Below are 19,002 nucleotides of genomic sequence, written 5' to 3'. Positions count from 1 at the left end.
TTCAAGCCTTGTTCTGCCTGCAACAAACCCTCCCTGCTTAGCAACCCCCCTTCCCTCCCATGACAGTTGCCTAAAGCATCTGAGGGAATCGCATAAGAAGGACAAGTGCAGGATTTGTGAGGAATTCAGGCCGAGGACAAAAAAAAGCAAGAGAGAAATCCTCCTGAAAGCCCTGCTGCCGGATGCGGCACTGAGACTGGCTTCAGAACCTCACCGTTCTATCTCGGTGCCGAACACTTCTGCACTGGTGGCTTCTCAATGTTGCTCTCCTTCTCTGTCACTGAAGAAGCGGCAAAAAAAGCAGCGCCCTGACAGAGGTGATTCCCCCGGACCGAAAAGGAGCAGAGAAGTGGGGTCAAGTATAGGTCCTGCATTGGACCCAGCCACCTGTGCCGAGGCAGACGGGTGTGGGTTTGCCACTCAGGGAGCTACCCCCGACTCCGGGGAGCATAAGGGGGCCACTCCAACTTAGGGTGCCATCAATGCCAGAGGCGTTTCAAGTGGTGAGAGACCTGATGGGCCTCCCCCTGCTTCCCTCACCTAGACTCTTCTCAGTGCCGGAAAGAGGAAAGGCAACAATATCAAGAGGGAAGCCCAAAATGGGGCCCCTACAGTGGCTACATTGCTCCCATGAACCACAACGCCGCTGCGTATCACTGCGGCCCTGGTTGCCAAGAGAAGGTCCCCACATTTATGGCATTGGTCCCTGGAACCGAGGTGCTCTCCCGCAGCTAAGTGCACCAGTTCCAGTCCCTGACACCAAGGCATTCACCCGCGCCAAGATATTCTCCCGCAGCACCGATATTCACTGATCAGCACCAATCCCGATCCTCTGCTCAAGGAACTCATCTGCAGCTTGGCAGCACAGATCCCAGTCCTCTTCCTGGCACCGGTCCCCTATAATGTGGCACTGATCTCAGGAGTCCCACCACCGGTCTCTGACCTCACTCTGGCACCACGTTACTCACATCGGCGCTCAGCGGAATATCATGGGACCATGGGTTCCAGGCACTGGTCCTCCTGTCCCTGGCACCGTCTCTCTGCACCGCAGGACAGCTGGAGGGAGGTGACATTAACTCCTCCATGGTCTCCAGGAGAGGACTCCTACTCCTTGATTGGTGACAGGCCCATTGCCAGAACCAGCCACTGCCAACCATCAAAGGTGCAAGAGCTGGTCCGGGCCCTTCAACATTGGGTTGGCCCCAGGGTAAGTGACTGGCCCGATGGCCATATTGGAATCTGTGGGAATTTCTCATGACACCAAGGCCCTACTCTTACCAGTCACTGGGAAAACATTCAGCAGCGCCGGTGGGCCTAGAGGAGGCTCTGGACTCAGGATCGGAGGCAGGCACTGAGTCTCAGGAGGGGGCATCTACATCAGTCCCTTTGCAGGAGGAGGAGATGTCCCGCCTGCCCTACCGCTGCTGTTGTCGTCTTCATCACCGCAGGACCCTTGATCCTATTAGATGATTTTAGAGCCCACCAAGAGTTCCTCAAGAGGGTGGCCTCCAATCTGGGCTTGGAGGCAGAGGAGCTCAAGGAAACCGTGGACAACCTCTTGATGTGCTGACAGCTGCGGCGCTGGCCCAGGCCACCCAGCCAATACACGAAGGAGTGCTCAAAGTGGTCAAGACCCTGTGGCAAACACCATCTTCTCTGCCTCCGGCATCCAAAAGGGCAGAAAAGAAATACTACATCTTAGCCAAGGGATTTGACTGTCTGTTCATGAAAACTTCCCAGGGATCGATAGTGGTGGCAGCTGCTAATGAGCGGGATAGACAGGATCAGAAGAGCTCAACCCCAAAAAATAAAGACTCCAAAAAAGTTAGATTTGTTTGGGAAGATTTATTTGATGGCCAGCCTCCAATTTAGATTTGCCAACCAGCAGGCATGCAATCATAATATCTGGGACTCCCTTAAGAAGTTTGGAGATGTGCTGCCAGAAGAGCAGGCTCAGGACTCTTGGAGGAGGGCAAGGCAGTGGCCCGGGCTGCTCTGCAGGCAGACTCGGCAACAAGATCTATGGCCTCTGCCGTTTCCATACACCAGTGCTCGTGGCTGCAATCGTCAAGTCTATCCCAGGAAGTACAACAATCTATCCAAGACCTTCCGTTGGTTGGAAGTGCACTCTTCTCAGATCAGACCGACACTAGGCTCCATAAGGTAAAAGATTCAAAAGCCACCCTGCGATCTTTAGGTCTATATACACCACAGGCCTCCAGACGACAGTTTCACCCTCCTCAGCAGCAGCCCAGGTTTCAGGCTCCACGTTTTGGCCCCTACAGGAGGAGGCATGAGGACAAGGGCTTCAGAAGGCGCCATTCAGCCCTGACCTCCTCGTCTACTACCCACCTGGGGCCCTCCCAGTGCTCAGGCAGGCAATGTCAGTTATTTTGAGAATGTGCCTGAAGACAGTGTTCCGGTTTCAGTCCAGGATCCTTCTTCCCAATTATTCCTGAACTGCCTTGCCCCCTTTCTTCCTTTGTGGGCCCAGATTACATTGGATCATTGGATCCTCAGCATCATTTCAGCGGGCTACACTCAACAGTTCTCCCTCCTAGTCCCCCGTGTCCCTCATCAGGGACCCCTCTCACGAGCAACTTCTCGTGCAGGAGGAGGAGAACCTTCTCAGAGTGGGACTGTAGAGGAAGTTCCTCCACACATGTGGAGGAAACAGTTTTACTCCCGGTACTTTCTCATCCCCAAGGCAAAAGGGGGCCGCAGACCCATCCTAGACTGTGACATCTCAACAAGTATCTCAAGAGACTGATGTTCTGCATGGTCTCCCTAGCCTCCATCATCTTGTCACTGAATCAAGAAGACTGGTATGCCACTCTTGACCTAAAGGATGCGTATTTCCTCATTGTGGTATTCTCTGGACACAGTCATTTCCTTCAGTTTGTGGTGGGTTGTTTCCACTTTTAGTTTACGGCTCTGCCATTTGGCCTGTCTTCTGCAACAAGGGTATTCACAAAATGCATGGCAGTGGTGGCTGTGCACCTAAGGCGCTGGGGAGTGCAGATTTACCCTTACCTGGACAATTGGCTGATCAAAAGCAGGTCCCAGTGTCAGGTCCAGAACAGCTTTGACCTGGTACGTACCACCTGTCACAGCCTGGGCCTATGATGAACAAAAATCGACGTTATCATTGGTCCAGCAAGTAGAATTCATTGGAGCAGTCCTCGATTCCACACAAGCCAAGGCTTTCCTGCCAGAGCCCTGATTCAAAGCCATGTCAAACCTCATCACACACATCCGCGATTTTCCCCTGACAACAGCCCAAATTTGCCTGCAGCTGCTGGGCCATATGGCGGCTTGCATTTATGTGGTGTGCCATGCATGTCTAAGGCTCAGGCCACAACATTTATGGCGGCCTTGAGGTATACCCCGAGCAGGCACAGCCTGGACTGCATGGTCACAGTGCCCCTGCATATCTTGTCCTCCCTGAGTTGGTGGTTGAATCCTCATTCAGTAATGCAAGGCATGCTTTTCAAAGAGTTAGTCCCCTCAGTCACCCTGTTGTCTGATGCCTTGGACTTGGGCTGGGGGGCTCATATCAGTTCCAATCAAAGTACCCAAGGGACTTGGTCACAGGAAGATTGCACCCTGCTCATAAACATCAGGGAACTCAGGCCGTTACGTCTGTCGTGCCAAGTGTTCCTTCCCTTCATGGCAGGCAAGGTAGTTCAGGTTCTGACAGACAACACTGCTGCAATGTACTACATCAATAAGCAAGGTGGAGTCCGCTTACCAGCCCTGTGCCAAGAGGCCATGTGTCTGTGGAACCCTGTCATCCGACACAATATCTACATCATGGCTTCCCATCTCCCGGGTGTCAAGAATGCCACAGCAGTCCTCCTCAGCAAGTCCTTCTTACCGTGCCATGAATGGTCCCTCCACCCAGAGGTGGCCAGCATGATCTTCCCGAGTGGACTTTTTTGCATCCAAACTGAACGAGAAGTGTCATCAGTTCTGCTTGATGCATGGGCCTAGCTATTTCTTCATTAAAGGTTCATCTGGTAGCCATCTCCACATTCTATCCTCCTATATAAGGGCAATCATTTTTTTCCCCATTGCATGACAGTTAGTTAGGTTCCTGAAAGGCCTAGAAAGGCTTTACCCTCAAGTTTGGGACCTGTTGACCCCCTGGGATCTGAACCTAGTTCTGTCAAAACTCACAACACCCGCCTTTGAACCCATGGCTATCTGCTTCTTGTTGCTACTCTCTTGGAAGGTGTCCATCCTAGTAGCAATCACCTCAGCATGAAGGGTGTCTGAGATTAGAGCATTTACCTCAGGATCACCGTACACAGTGTTCTATAAGAACAAAATCCGGTTGCATCCTCACTTGGCTTTCTTACCCACACTCAATTCCATAACAACCAAGACATCTTTCTTCCAGTATTTTTTCTGAAACAATGTGGCTCAAACAGGGAATGTAAGTGACACATTTGATTTTAGGCATGCTTTAGTCTTCTACATCGAGAGGACAAAACACTTCTGTAAAACCACGAACTCTTTGTTGCAGTGGCAGAAAGGAAGAAAGACTTACTGGTTTTCTCTCACAGGATCTCCTCATGGATAACTTCCTGCGTCAACTTCTGTTACAAGCAGGCAAATGTTCCTCCACCAGGAATCGTCACAGCCCACTCCACCAGAGTGCAAGCCTCTTTTGCAGCTTTTCTGGCACAGGTACCAATACAGGAAAAGGCCGCTACCTGGTTGTCGGTCCACACCTTCACCATCCCATTACGCCATCACCCAGCAGGCGAGGGACTATGTCAACTTTGGCAGAGAAGTGCTGCAAACGGCACATCTGTAAATGCGGAGCCCACGTCTGGGGATATTGTTTGTGAGTCACCTAGAATGGAATCAACACGAGCAAGCTCTCAAAGAAGAAAAGACGGTTACTTACCTTCGTAACTGTTGTTCTTTGAGATGTGTTGCTCATATCCATTCCATGACCCGCCCTCCGTTCCCGCTGTTGGAGTTGATGGCAAGAAGGAAATGAGGGGGCGCAGGGCTGGTGGCGCCCCATATACCATGGCATGGGTGCGGGGCTCCAGAGGGCGCTGGGGCCAGCCCTACAGATGCTAAGGGAAAAAAAATTCCGGTGATCATACACTTGGGCACACACATACCTAGACTGGAATGGACATGAGCAACACATTTTGAAGAACAACATTTATGAAGGTAAGTAATTGTCTTTTCACCTTGATGATCTGCACTTCACTAATTCACACTTCATAATTCATAGACAGAAAAATGGCAGTCTCTCTACTCTTCCTCTGGAAAGATGGTTGGATGCTATAGTTATACTTACAACTTATTATTTTACAACATATAGTACAGTACTGTGGTGGGGTGTCCACCCCACACAGGGCAAAACAGGTTAAATTAGGTTAATTAACCTGACAGGCTGCACTTGGGGGGGAGAGCCTGGGATTGAAAGCCTGACTGATGATGAAGTCCAGCTGAGAAGGAATAGGCAGGGCTGGTGTAAAGTCAGGAAGTTTGCAGCAGAAAAAGGCTACAGAGCTAAGTAGTCTGCAGTTACTCCCTGGGAGGAGGGTGTTTGGGCTGGTAAATCCAGAGTGGAGAGGGACTAGTAGATAGAGCAGAGAAGGCTGGAGAGCTGAGTCGCAAAGAGAAAGTGTGCAGAGCCCCGGAGAGCAAGAAAGAATGTGGCAAGAGAGAGAGGGGCGTCAGATCTGGATGGCACTAATCCCCAGAGCAGCAAAGAAGTGTCCTAGTGGTAACAAGTACAATTACAGTATTTCCAATCCCAAGCGTTCAAAAATAATGAGTCAGGTTCCGAAAAATTGAGGCTTAAAAATAAAAACAATATATTTTGGATTCTTTTGATATGCGTTCTCATTTTACAGCCTGAAGTGTTTACCTCTTCAGGCTTTCCTGTGCAACCATGAGGACTAGAAATGTACTTAATTTTTTAAATGGAAGCTGCTGTTCTTAGGAAATTACATGACTGTAGATGGCCTAGGCTTTGGGGGTTTAAGAAAAAACACCAATATTTGTGATAAAATCGTGAGTTGGCTCATGTTATGCAAGATCACCCTAAATAACTAAAATTAAACTACAATGATTAAACAGCGACAACAAAACAAATGCCTACATTTTCAAAAGTGAATGTTGAATTTGGATGTTTGAGCTTTGGGTATCCAATTTAGGCCTGGTCTACAGTGCTAGTGAAGTTTGGTGGCGGTCGACGGGATATACCCAAGCTAAATAGAGTAGGTTGCGTTTTTCCCGTCGACTTCCTAAATTCTAATTAGCGCAGCATTCCCCCATGCTGTGCCGATGGGAAATGCTCTCCCATCGATGCAGAGTTAATCTTTTTGCGGGGGTGGATTTATTGAGTTGACTTCTGAATCAATTGAGCGGGTCTCCACTGCCGCTTAATTGATCCTGCACTGCTGACAATGCCACCAGAAGTGTAGACATTCCCTCAGATGCATAAAAGAAACCTGATTTTTAAGGAACATGCAGTACTGAGCACCTACCCTAAGAAAATCAAACCTCTTTTTATTGTCTTAAAATTTACAATCTCCTCACTATTTTGAAAAATGTGAAGAATAGAATTGTAAGCGTGGCAGCTCAGTTTGTGTTTACCCTCTTGGAGCCTGCTTCAGAGCCCATTTGAAGTCAATGGGGAGAAAGCTCGCATTGACTTCAATAGGCTTTGGATCAGACCCTTGATTCAAAGTTAGTCTTAACTTTTTGGGAGACTTCTGCAGGAATTAGAGCAAAAGTCATCACTCCATAGAGCTATTGATCTGCTAGGGTGTGGTTTTGTTTTTTTTGTTTTTTTGTTTTTGAGTAACTGGCTAACTAAAATAGTAGTAGGTGTAAATTCCTGGGACTTGTGAGGCTTAAACACCTTATCACACACTTTATTTGTAGAGCAAATGCAAACACTCTCTATACAGTATGAGTAAACAATATCTCATTGAAGAATAGTAGTCCAGTGGATTACAAAAAGCTAGTGTAATATACCCTAAATCAAGCCTACATTCAAATTAATACATTTCAGGAAGAAGTCATTCACGAGGTCTCTCTTTTAAAGTACTTGATTCAAAGCCATATTCTTGAGCGCTTTATGATTAAATGGTCTGTGTCCTAAGCTATTGGACTACCCATTTGCTCACCCAGATACAATAACGAGTATGGCTCATTACCTTCTGTAGCTTCAATACTTTAAAGTTTATGCTTCTGGTAAAGGTACGGGGAAGCAAAATATTTTCCCCTCTCCTGGATGGACTCAGACATTGTTCTTATCCCTATGGAGATCAATATTCTTTTTTTAGTTTGGAAAGTTGTTTCTTAAGATAGAAATGACCATTTGATATTGTGCATTAAGAAAAAACTTTCCCATAAGAGATACTTCTGAACTATTGAGTCTGCTGGTTTTAGATGGGAGACACTATAGCCAAAGTAAACAGTTGCAAACTACTGTAAAAGTGGAAGGTATTCTTTAATAAAAAAAAAAAAAGCGGGGGGAGGAGGGCGGGGGTCTGAGATGAAAATGGAGTCTAAATGCAGTACTTTTAGAGTGTTAGAAAATCATGTCTGATGCACTGGAGTAATTTCTTACTGAAGGATGAATTCAATTCAGTGTACAAAAGAACTTACTAAAACCCCAGAAATGGAGGTGCCTTTTTAGAGACATTTATCAGATGGAGTTTGAAAGGGTGCAACGTATTCTCTGAGTTAGGTGTGAGCTGTTAAAAGCTTGTTGTTTGCTGGCTTTTGGGGTTATATGACTGCCTTTTGTGGACGTAGTGCTCTTCAGACAGCAGCAGTGAATCTTCCTAATACACATGCTTTAAGCTGACCTGTCATCCTGCATCCACCCCGATCAGTTCTGCTTCTGCATCAGCTGTGTGCCTCCAGCTTTATATCTACTCTTCCTGCAGATTCTGGGGTTTTTCATTCCCCTCTTTCAGGCCTAGAATGGAGTTTGCAGTGGGCTGCTCTCTCCTGTGGCCAGGAGTTAAAGGGGGGGAGCAGAGGATCCATCCCCATTGCTCACAGGAGGGCAGGGGAGAGAGGGGAGGAGGTAATGGAACTGCCCAGGGCTGATGGGCTCTTTCTGCTCCCTCCTCCCCCTCCGGTGAGAATGGCTTCAGCTTCTTGAGGGAGAGGAGAGAGCTCGGCCTGTCTCCAACTGCAGCTCTTACTGGCTGCTTATACCCAGTGGGGTGGGTAAGTTGGGAAAGCAGCCAATCAGAGGGGAGGTTTCTTCCAGGCAGGGCTGAAATGTGTGCCCCTGGTGCTCACGATGTAGAAATCGTACTTATGGGGTCTGCGTTCCCATGTGCTTTAAGCTCTGCTCATAGTCCGTTGAAGAACAGTGGATTGTTTGCCGGGGAGCCAGACATAAACAGAGGCAGTTGTCCTCGGCACAGTGGTTTTAAGTCACAAACAAAAGATGAACCTGCACCTGCTAACTCAGCCCCTCAGAGCAATTCAGTCCAGATGGGGCCTGGTAGCAAGAACACTAACTCCAAGCCACCTGTCTCCCAGGGGCAGTCACATGCAGGCCTCTACGTTTGTGACAAGCCTGGCTCTAAGCTTTTCAGTCCCAGTGCCTGTGGTGCTTGGCCTTCTCTCCACAGCCAGCTCCCAGACTTCTGCCTCTGGTCTGCTGCTCCTGTGCTCTCACCCTCCTGAGCCAGGTGCCCTTTCATCTCTGGCAGTATTTCCCTTTCCTGTGCTGTTCATGGAGCACTTCGTTGGCTGGATGTTGCAGTGGGGGTTAACACAGTTCCCAGTAAGGAGTCAGCAGGTTCAGTATAGTACGCTCATGGATTAGAAACTAGCCAAGAGACAGGATGCATAAAGAGACGGTCAGAATACATAGTGAATTTTCAGCATGGCAAAAGGTTAACAGCGAGGTGCTCCGAGTTTGTATAGTAGAGTGGGTGTGGTTAATATATCCATTAATGATGTAGAAAAGGTGGTGAAGAAAGAGGTGACAACATTCGCAGATGACATAAAATTATTTAGGGAAGTCAGGACTAGAAAAAATGCAAAGAGCTCCAGAGGGACCTAACAAATCTAGATGAAAGGGCAGCACTATGGCAGATGAAAGTTATTTTTGACAACTGCAAGGAAAAATACCTCAGAAGGAATAATTTGTCCTAATCACACATGGTTGAGTTCTAAATTAACTGTGACCACTTAGGAAAAAGACCTGAGCATTATGAAAGAAGGGTAGTTCTCAGCCAAAATACATCATTGAGCCCAAGAGTATGGAATTAAAAAAAAAAATCAGACATTTATATGGATGATAGAACAATCAGTTACATTAGATGGGATTAAAAAATTAGATGTAAACCTTCATGCTTCAGAGTATAAATCAATCACTAATTGCCTGGGTTAGAAAGAAACTTCCATTATGGACAGATTATTCTATAATTATACATTATAGGATTTCTTGCATCTTGTTGCGTCTTCCTCAGGAACAACTGGTTCTGGTCACTATCAGGGTCCAGATATTGGATTAGACAGGCCACTGGTCTGACCTACTTTAACAATTCAATTTCAGTTGTTGGGTATTTCTAATGTCCCGAAGGTTTGTTTGTTTGTTAGTTTATTTTTAACACACTTTTATCTATTTCAGAGTTACTTGTATTTTTGCCTTGAATACAGAAGCAACCAAGATCTCAAGCTTCTCATCATTCAGACTTGGTTCTGAAGGTGGGAAGATATTGTTCATTATTGTTCCATAGCTTATTCACAGGAGGAGAGCTATTTCATAGAATCATAGAGTTGGAAGGGACCTCAGGAGGTCATTTAGTCCAACTCCCTGCTCAAAGCAGGACTAACCAGGACTAACCTCAGCTAAATAATCCCAGTCAGGGCTTTGTCAAGCTGCAGCTTAAAAACCTCCAAAGATGAAGATTCCACCACCTTCCTAGGTAACCCATTCCAGTGCTTCACCACCCTCCTAGTGAAAAACTTTTTCCTAATGTCCAACCTAGATCTCCCCCACTGCAACTTGATACCATTGCTCCTTGTTCTGTCATCTGCCACCACTGAGAACAGCCTAGCTCCATCCTCCCTGGAACCCACTTTCAGGTAGTTAAAGGCCGCTATCAAATCCCCCCTCATTCTTCTCTTCTGTAGACTGAACAAGCCTAGTTCCCTCAGCCTCTCCTCATGAGTCTTGTGCTCCAGCCCCCTAATCATTTTTGTTGCCCTCTGCTGTACTCTCTCCAACTTGTCCACATCCTTTTTGTAGTGGGGGGCCTAAAACTGGACACAATACTCCAAATGTGGCCTCACCAATGCCGAATAGAGGGGAATGATCACTTCCCACAATCTGCTGGCAATTATCCTATTAATGCAGCCCAATATGCTATTAGCCTTCTTGGCAAGCAGGGCATACTGCTGACTCATATCCAGCTTCTTATCCACTGTTACCCCCAGGTCCTTTTCTGCAGAACTGCTGCCTAGCTCATTGGTCCTCAGTCTGTAACTGTGCATGGGATTCGTCTGTCCTAAGTGCAGGACTCTACACTTGTCCTTGTTGAACCTCATCAGATTTCTTTTGGCCCAATCCTCCAATTTGTCTAGGTCCCTCTGTATCCTATCCCTACCTTCCAGGGTATCTACCACTCTCCCTAGCTTAATATCATCTGCAAATTTGCTGAAGGTGCAATCTACCCCATCCTCCAGATCATTAATGAAGATGTTGAACAAAACCGGCCCCAGGACCGACCCCTGGGGCACTCCGCTTGTGACCGGCTGCCAGTTAGACATGGAGCCATTGATCACTACTTGTTGAGCCCTATGCTCTAGCCAGTTCTCTATCCATTTTATAATCCATTTATCCAACCCATACTTCCTTAACTTGCTGATAAGAATACTGTGAGAGACTGTATCAAAAGCCTTGCTAAAGTCAAGGTATATCACGTCCACCGCTTTCCCCACATCCACAAAGCCAGTCACTTCTTCATAGAAAGCAATCAGATTGGTCAGGCATGTCTTTCCCTTGGAGAATCCATGTTGACTGTTCCTGATCACTCCTCTCTTTCAAGTGCCTTAAAATGGATTCCTTGAGGACCTGCTCCATGATTTTTCCAGGGGTTGAGGTGAGGCTGACTGGTCTGTAATTCCCTGGATCCTCTTTCCTCCCTTTCTTGAAGATGGGCACTATATTTGCTTTTTTCCAGTCATCAGGGACCTCCCCCAATTGCCACGAGCTTTCAAAGATAATAGTTAATGGCTCTGAAATCACATCAGCCAGCTCCCTCAGCACCCTCGGTGCATTGCATCTGGCCCCATGGACTTGTGTATGTCCAATCTTTCTAAGTAGTCCTGAACCTGTTCCTTCAGCACTGCGGGATGTTCACCTCTTTCCTATTCTGTGCCTCCCAGTGCAGTAGTCTGGGAGCTGACTCTGTCTGTGAAGACAGCGGTAAAAGAGGCATTGAGTACCTCAGCTTTCTCCACATCCTCTGTCACTAGGTTGCCTCCCCCATTCTGTAACGGTCCCACACTTTCCCTAATCTTCCTCTTGTTGGTAACATACCTGTAGAAACCCTTCTTGTTCCTCTTCACGTCCCTTGCTAACCGCAACTCCAATTGTGCTTTGGCCTTCCTGATTTCTTAGTAAAGGGAGTTTTTGATAGATATCTAGGGATCTAAATTTAGACATTATTCATGGAAAAATTCCAAATAAAGGCAGGTATTGAGTCATATTAAATGAGTGTTAATCTGACCAAGGATTCCATGTACAATAGTCAAAGAGGTCATATGGAATAGAGTGTATACTTATGTGTGTTCCGGAACCAGCTCTGTGTGGATTTTCCCTTTCAATAGAATCAAGTGCTGATTTGGAGAAACCTCTAATGCTGTGCATGTTATGGCTAACAAATTCTCTTGAAACAAGGTAATTGATGGAATTTACATTGGGCTTCATTCAAGGACACTAGCTGTTATCAATATATATGACTCTCTCAAGACAGTGAGCATTAAAAAATGACTGCTGCTTCATATATCCCCATTCTACATTTATGTAAGGAGGCCCGAAAGATGATAATCACCTGTTCTTTATTGGTTTTGCATTTGTAGTGAGGAAATTGCTTAGTTATATTTTATGAAATTTGATTTTGTTAGTGTTTCAAGTTATCATATTCTAGCTACATCTCTCCTTTATTTAGGAAACACATTCATAATATGAAGGTTGTGATTCTTCAGTCAGAAAAAGAGGGGAAACACAGTTCTGTGTAGAACAAATCAAACAAATTGTTCCATTAAAATTTGTGAAGAAAAAATGTATGGGTAAGACTAGAGGTGAAGTGAATGTGATTTTTTTATTTCCAAATATTCTTACATAGTTTCTCAGAAACACATATGTTAATATAATGTTTTGTGTGTATGGAATTATTGTATTCATAGAGGGCAGATTTTACCATTGTACAGAGTGGCAGCACAATGCCTACACACCACATTAGGCTTGAAAACAGGGTGTACGTGGAATTTAACTGGTGCATAGATCTTCCGCTATCTCAGTGCAATGACAGAATTTCACCATGTGTATAAAATCCAAGTTAGACTCCTGTTTCCTTTTGCATTTGTTCATAATTATATACAGAGTTGAGAGAGAGATTGCTGAGGTTATCTAGATAGGCCTGGACCCAGGGGTTGATTACCTTAGGCAGCATGCCTCATGCAGTTACTGCTTTAAATGCATTGGATTCATTTTAACTTTTAAAAGTGTACTTTATTCTTTTGCAAATACAGGATCTTGGTGGAAAGCTGTGTTTCAACTGGAGGATGCTATTATGGAGATTATGGGCCTTACTCTTTCCTTGATGTACATGTGGAACTTGGCTTTTATTATCAATGGAAACTATATGCACACACTAATAATAGAATAAGACCCTTTGTAGATATCAAAGAGCCAACCAAGCAAGATTTTTTTTTTTAAAAGAGAGCTCCTGCAGCTTCCCGATGAAGTTCCCCTTTGCAAAAGCACAATGACAAATAATCATGCTGTTTCAGTCATTGCATCACCAAAGGGTATTGTTTGAACTGTCACATTCATTGTGACTCGTGAAACTCAGCTGTGCGATATTATACAGGCCAGTCAAAATGAAAAAGACCAGGTGTTATGCCGGCTCTTTCCAGAATAAAAACTCAGATGCTTCAGTTTGATAGTCTTCTAACATCTGGCAGTGCTGACCAACCATTCCAGCTGTGCAGCAGGAAGAGTGGTAAAGGATTCACTTCAGAGGCTGTGTAAATATAATGGAGAGGTTATTTGACAGATATTCCTGGCTAGTGTAACAATTCCTTCTGGGTTTTATAGAGTAGATGTAAAGATTAAAATCTGCTCACCTTTGCTGGCTGTGTATTAGATTATGATTATTTTTGTTAAATTGTATTTTGCCTTTTTAAACTCAATGGGTAGCATTTTCAAAAGCATCTAACTTATTTAGGTGCTTTTGAAAACGTTGCCCTTAATGAATAGACAAAAAATTCATATTATTAAAAATCCTTGTTCCTTAATTGATATCTGTACAGTTATTTTTTTCACAACAATTTTTCCATCTTGTTGTGTATAATAGTAGCTTGTATTTGTGTATCCCTGTCTTTTGTATTAAAATGTGAAATATATTAGCATGTAGTTTTATTTTAAAGAAATTCACACTGTAGTTTAGGTTTTTCCTTTGACAGTCCTGAACAGATGCCATTTTATTTTCTTGTAGCTGATTTCCCAATTTACTAATTTTTCTTAGGATTTGGTGGTGGTAGAGTTTTTATGAGAGAAGCACTGTAATCACTTATACTACCGGCTAAAAGAATGAGATCTATTTTGCAGAAGAGAGGAACTGCCTGGTGAACATACAATGGTGCGTTGTGGCACTTGTGTACATTATTGTTGGGTCAAAGTTGTGTTAACCTGACACTCACCATGAATTCTTCAAATTTAGCACCAGAGCTGTTTCTAGGGAAGTGTAAACAGTGCGGTCACATGAGGGGCATGGAAAAGAGGAGGCCCGCAACTTGGTGGAAATTGGAGCTGTGACAAAATGCATAAATATTATTTTGAACAGTAAGAAATGGAGCTCTGAGAATTTCCTAATGAGGGGCTGAGCATTAGGTTCTCACCTGAGAGATCATTGAGAGCTCATAGGGTAGCAGTCGAACTCATCTGGAGGGGAAAGGGCAGGAGGGGGTAAAAGAAACTGGTGCCCTATTCAGTTCTCATGATCCCTCTACAAATTTGTCAAATCAGCACTACGTAGCTGGAAAAGGTGTTGTCATTCATGCTCATGAAACAGTTCTACATAATAGATTAATTTAGTCCACAAGGTGCTTCCAGACAATGTCACTGAGTTTCAGAAAAAGAGCGAATTGCTTTTGGAAGCGAGTATGTAGACTGATGATGACACAGTGATGGTCTGAATAATCATGTATTCATATATCGTGCAGTCTAACCTCCTCCCCCAGATTGTATCATTGGCTTTGTAAGACATTGTTTATGCTCTTCTAACATTTTGCAGGTATTAACAGTGTAGGAAAACAAAGTGCAAGGTGATCATAACTGTCATACTGGAGATGAGATATGATAAATCAGTTTTTCATTCTGTACATTATTTTACTATCATAGGTTTCATGAGCCAGGGTTTGCACTGGTATACACTGGTACAGCCTCATTGAAGATAGTGGGTTTGCATGGGATGTTATCAAAACCTCATGTATTTTTTTCTTGTCTGTTGTTACTAATAACTTCCCTGATTGAAAAAGGAAAACACTGTAAAAAAATATAATTTACTTATTATTTCACTCTGCTTCTTCAGTGAAACTAGTCTGGTAATTTTCATTATTATTTTTAGCCATTTTCACATTCTATTCTGATACATTATACAATTATATTTGTATGGTTTCATAACCCCGCAGGACACCCTTTAAATGGGAAAAAAAACTGTTTTCATTAACATAGTTACAGATATTTTATGAATTTTTTTTAATTAATATTCAGCTCTGTAAATGGCCTCCTCCTTTTCTGTTAATTATATTGGCAAGGCTCTTTAAACTTAACTAATGATACCATCACACCCTGTCTGGACTTAGCTGTGGTGTGCCTTTAATGCTGCTAAAAACCTATCTTCTTGGCACCAAACTAGCTGTTCATTGTTAGTCTTTCTGTGTAATGGTTCATGCCACTGTAAGTGATATTACCCTAGACCTTTTTATGATTTATATAGCCAGAGTAGTGACCTGGTCCATTACTTAAGTATGCACTAGCTCTGCTACTTAAACACTGTTTGTCATGTGAGCTGGGCCATGCTGAAATTGTTAAGAAAATTCCAGGTCAAATATGTGAAATGTTCTTTAAATTTATTGGGAAACAATGGCAAGTAGACAGTAATGAGAGACTGGTACGGATGGAAGGAGTAGCAAAACTCATCTTGCAAAGTATTTTTAGTGTAATTTAAAATCACAAATTTAATTTTTAGTGTTTTATCTTAAATTAGACCAGTAACCTTGACCTTACACAGATTTCAGACTGAAATATGGAAAGGTCTTGCTTTGCTGTTGGAATTTAGGAAAAGAATCAAACAGAGGCTATAGGCTACCTGCATCCCTAATGCCTCCTATGAGCATATGTGGTTGTGTATATATGCACCTAGATTTGAATCATGATAAAATCACAATTCTTATTTACAGTAAGGATGCTTCAGTCCACTCTGACAGTATAAAGAGGTGTAAATTACACTCACGTTAAATCCCCTTTACATCCTTAGTGTAAATGAGAATTAGGCCTGATGTTTTGGGTTGTAACCTCCTTTGTGGTTAAAAGTCCTTGCATGCTTTCTCATGCTTTGTCTCTACTAAAGAGTAGTTTAACTGTGGGAAGGATGCTCATCATTCACGTACTCTAAGGCTAATGTCACCATTCCTCTGTGATGATGTCAATTTTGTCACTGCATATTGTGCTCCTAAGTAATATTTAATTCTGTGACCTCCGTTCAACATGCCTTCCCAATTGTCCATTAACCCTCTTTTCCAAGCAGAGTCAATCTTGTTGGCTGCATGGAAGCTAGAAAGAATGCATGGTGAAGCAGAAGTCGATTGAAACCTAAGCCACTTTTAAAGTTATGATATCTTTGTATTTACAGTTCATATTTTACCATTTGTTCCTTGTAATAATACTAACTGATGGCATGGAACAGAAAAAGTAGAAGTCAAAGAAGAAAAAGAAATGAGGAAGAAGGGAAAACAAAACTCACCCATATATTTATGCCAGAAACAAGTCTGTGGGAATATTATGCCAGAGTCTGACACTTTTGCTCTCTCTGAATCAAGGGGAGTAAATGTGTAGTTATTAAATATGAGTATGAACATCTGGATATGGCCACTCCTGTTTACAGTACACTCAGTTCTGTGTTTGTTGCACAAAGCTTAGATAAAAGTGATAGTCATCTAAAAAATCTCATATAGACAGACTAAAGCATAATTCCTCAACATATTTCTTCTTCTACATTTGTAAAAATGTATCACAGAGCTTTCAGTGTCAAGCAGGTTATCATGAGAATTTGAATAAAGTAAGCAGATCATTTGACTGTGGTTAAGAGTATAAGGAAAGACCATTGCATTTTAACATTGTAAAGAACAATTTTTGCATCATAAAGAATTCCTTCCATCTGTGTTGATTTATCCCTCTCTCTTCTCCTAGTCATTACGGCTCCCTAGCCTCAGTGCCCATTGTGAATCTCATTAATAATGGCAGTGCTAGCCAATGTTGTAAATGCAGCAACCAGCTCAGTCTTCCTTCCTCCATCTTCTTCCTTCCCTCATGATGCCTGAGGCCTCTGAATGCATTTTGACATATATAAAACGTAATAGCTAAATGTTTTTTCAATACCTGTTAACACATTTAATTCCTTTTCACAACTGTCAGATTTCCAGCTTTGTGTAGCTCTTATTGTAGGCAAATGTTGCACATTTAGGGCTTACTCTAAGACTCAATTAAATTTTATGTCACCACACTGCTGTTCACACATTTGAAACACACTTACTCTTCTGTGTTTTTAAGGATGAATGCACGTAATGATAAATGGTGCTAAACATGTAAAGAGCCAAATTTACATCTGATATGAGCAAGTGGCACTCACTGAAGTCAGGAGTGTCACCTGCTTATGTCAGGTCAGTATTTGCCCCACATCTTCAGATTCTCAGCATTTGTTTTACTGTTAGATTCCTTACAACTAAAGTGATTATTAATATTCTTACTACCTCTTGCTTGTAAACCACTGGTGTCAGCCTTCTTGGTGAATTTGTGACCTACTTGGCAGGTTATGAATCTGCACAGTGCAAGCTTTCATTTTAGATAAAAAGTAAACTGCTAACCATAAAAGTAGTGATGTCCTTTTCAATGTGACTCAATGAAGACCTTTCTTACACTGCTTAAAGCAACAGCTGTGAGAGTGATGTGACCTGTCCTATTCATCTCAATGGGGTAGTAACTCTGAAACCTAACAATGGCACTTTATGTTCCAGATTTTAAGGTATCTTAAGTGCCCAGCTATGCACCAAACATGCGCTTGCATTTTTTGTGCAAATCACATAATTGTACATACCATGACAGTTATTTTTTCCACTGAATAATGCTGAACTCAACAGTAACGTTATTAACTAATGTCCAATTTCTCTTCGCAGTTATACTGTTGCAGTTCCTGGTGAAGTTAATTTGAGATGCATTGTGTAGGTGAGCTAAGAATTTGGTCTTAAAATTTTAGTTAGGACCATTCTATTCCAGTATATCTTTGATCTTTGTATGCCTGATCTGCTGCAGCTCCGTTGAAGCTCTTTCTGGGTCAGGTCCATTGTCATCACTGGAAGATCTTCTATGCATTGAGAGTAGTTTATTATTCTAACTTTGTACATTTGACTTATTGATCATCAGTGAAACTGCAACATAACTCTTTCCACAGAATAAATTCACTGTTGCTGCAGAAGGTTTATTTCAGGGAAGTGGCAAATAGTCTATTGACATTATAGATTATGCCTGCGATTCTCCTCCCATTTACATCATTTTTATGCTGGAGTGTAAAATTAATGTAACAGAATGGAAAATCAGGCCAAAGATTTTTAGGGCTGGTGTACTCTCACATCTGAATGAAAAGTCGTCATAAATCTGTTGCTTTACTATGGAGTGAGCTCATATACAAATACCTAGCACCATAGCATAGATCTAGTGTGTGCTGTATTACACCTATCAGTGGAGATGTTAAAATGATCTCTCTGTCCATTTCTGACTACGAGAAAATATCTCTAGATTTTTTTCAGAAAGAAAAAGTATTAATAAAATCTCTCTCATTAGGATGTATTCTAATGTGAACTATTGCCCATGCAAACTATTGCTAACTAAGAGTGGACTTGGGTTTACCTACTGTATACATTTCTGCTGCACTACCTGTAGCCAACTCATTTTTTAACAGTACACTTGGATACAGGAAAGGCATTCTATAAAATCTATTGCATTTTATTCTATTCTTTGTAAGTTAGTAGCAATGTAATTTTCTGCATTTGATGTGATAAGCAGCCTCACCTTTTGGGGTAAATTTCCATTTCTATGCTCCTTTTATTGAAAATGGGGTTTGCATGTTTAATTCCCTTCACTCCATGTTGAAAATAGACCCATTTAGGTCTGATGGCTTGCTAAAAATTATTCTAAATTTTCTATATTGATTGTGGGCCATATGTTAGTACTAATTATATAAATGAGACATAGTGGAAATGTGACATGCTTAAACGTGCAGTGGTCTAAAGAATTATACAAATGAATGCTAACTTGAATAAGTGCTGGAAGAAGAAAAGGAGAACTGCAGGTTTTGAGCAGATGTTAATAGCTTTGCATGGCTATCCATTGTCTTTATTTGTCTAACTATAAGAAGCACTGACACTTTGAACGTTTTGTCAGACTATTTTAAGATGCCATCTTGCAGGAAAACAAGAATAGCG

General features: G+C 43.0%; 1 protein-coding gene across 9 annotated transcripts in view; it reads left to right on the top strand.

Annotated features, from left to right (window-relative positions):
• The window catches only part of RARB (retinoic acid receptor beta), a 483,315-nt gene that overhangs the window by 34,735 nt on the left and 429,578 nt on the right, over positions 1–19,002 (top strand). For 7 of the 9 annotated variants that reach the window (XM_067561899.1, XM_067561897.1, XM_067561901.1 and 4 more), the window contains one exon: positions 17,698–17,746. The exons of the other annotated variants lie outside the window; for them this stretch is intronic. The gene's annotated coding sequence lies outside the window, so the exon portion shown is untranslated. The remainder of the gene's footprint in view (positions 1–17,697; positions 17,747–19,002) is intronic. 9 annotated transcript variants of the gene reach the window in all.

The sequence above is a fragment of the Emydura macquarii genome, unplaced genomic scaffold, assembly GCF_026122565.2.
Source record: "Emydura macquarii macquarii isolate MOO-44397 ecotype Brisbane River unplaced genomic scaffold, CSIRO-AGI_Emac_v2 contig_2422, whole genome shotgun sequence".
In the NCBI taxonomy this organism is placed as follows: Eukaryota; Metazoa; Chordata; order Testudines; family Chelidae; genus Emydura; species Emydura macquarii.
Note: the sequence above shows the minus strand (reverse complement) of the source record. Positions and strands in the feature narration are given on the sequence as shown.